The sequence below is a fragment of the Buceros rhinoceros genome, unplaced genomic scaffold (genome assembly GCF_000710305.1).
Source record: "Buceros rhinoceros silvestris isolate BGI_N320 unplaced genomic scaffold, ASM71030v1 scaffold9281, whole genome shotgun sequence".
NCBI lineage: Eukaryota > Metazoa > Chordata > Aves > Bucerotiformes > Bucerotidae > Buceros > Buceros rhinoceros.
This window is the reverse complement of record NW_010393681.1, coordinates 59,826-61,393: the sequence shown is the minus strand read 5'-3', so window position 1 is coordinate 61,393 and position 1,568 is coordinate 59,826.

The window sequence follows — 1,568 nt, the reverse complement described above, 5'->3', positions numbered from 1 at the left end:
ATTCCTGCACCCGCGCAGCAGTCCTTGGCGGGTCTTTCACTTTCCGGCCCCCAGGTCCCACAGCCAGGCACCTTGCCACTTGGCTGTGTGTGTGAAGGGTGTGTAACAGAGAGCTGCAAGGCTGTTCAAAAGGGAATTATCTTTTATTCTATTTTGCAAGGTGGAAGGAGTAAATATGTCAGTATTTTTTTCAGCATGAATAACCTACAGGGTGCTTGTTTTGTATCGTATTGTTCTCCGAAGTCTGTATCGCACCCAGGCAAATGTGCATCCACACACCCACAGAAGGCTACTATAAAGCTCTGTCTTGAGGTTGCTCCAGGCTAAAAAGCAACGGAGCAGGCACTGTTAGAAAGCATCAGGCAAGATCCTTCTTTTCTTGTTGTTTCCCTAAGGTAGTGACCTTGAATCATGAAAATGGAATGAACTTCTCTTACTGAGAAGAGCAGGTGTGGGGCAAAAAAAATCAATTACCATTTGTATTGAAATTTTTTGTATCAGCCTCTGAAACCTGCTCGTTCGTTGACAGCTTTTGCATTGCAAAGCCTAGTTTAGCTCAAAACATAATCATCAACAGCAGTGCAGTTCTCTGTAGATTGTGCTCATGAAAAACTTTTAGAGGTATTAACCATCATAAGAACATTAATTAAATGTATCCTCAGAAATTTGTTCTACACTGTGCCTGTATTTAAGAAATTTTTTGTTTTTCTTCAGAAGTGCAACCAAAAGTGTAGAAGGTCTGAATCTAGTGATCCGCACTATCATTGGTAAAGGACTAAAGAAACAGCAGCGTAAAGCTTCAAAAGGGTTTAGTGTTTCACTTGCTGCTGGCACAACTGTGGTTCCAAAGGTACCAAGAGTTTCATGCGAACGCCAGTTATGTTTCTGAGGAATAATGGTGAGTATCATTTGGCTGGTGAGGACCAAATCTGAGGTACGTGACAATCTTCATAAACTGTAATTCGCTAACTATGGCACTGGATTGGTACTAGGATTCTGCTCATATCTTTATTACGCATTTTTATGACATATTATCTCTTCTTTAAGTTATAGATTCCTGTTTGTTTAGCACAAAGATGACACTTTAGCTAAGATTTTCAGAGATCTAGAGGTGGTATATGTAAAGTAATTAGTCATTTTGAAATTTCATTACTCTCCTAAAGGAAAGTCTTTCCTCCACTTTCTGAGTAGTTAAAATGGTCATGGGTGATATCTTGGGAGCTGGAAAAATAACAGTACGCAGTAGTTTTGTTCACAATGGCAAAACATAAAGAGGCACAGTAAGGCAGCTTATGGGAAAGATAGTACAATAACACTGACCTCCCGACCTTTATAAAGTAGGAAGTTCAATTTCTAAATCAAAAACAGCACCAGAAGCTCTGGGAATGGAAACAGGCTTAATTCTCTGTTGTGCAAAGAACCCGAGATTTCCATTACAGCAGGTCAGATTTTCAGTCCTGTGGTACGTGTCTGCACGTTTCATGAATTCCTGACAGCTGTGTGTTCTGCTGGCCTTGGGAACAAGCAGAAGCCCAGGGGGAGATGTGGGGTGGGTGGCTGGGGATTGG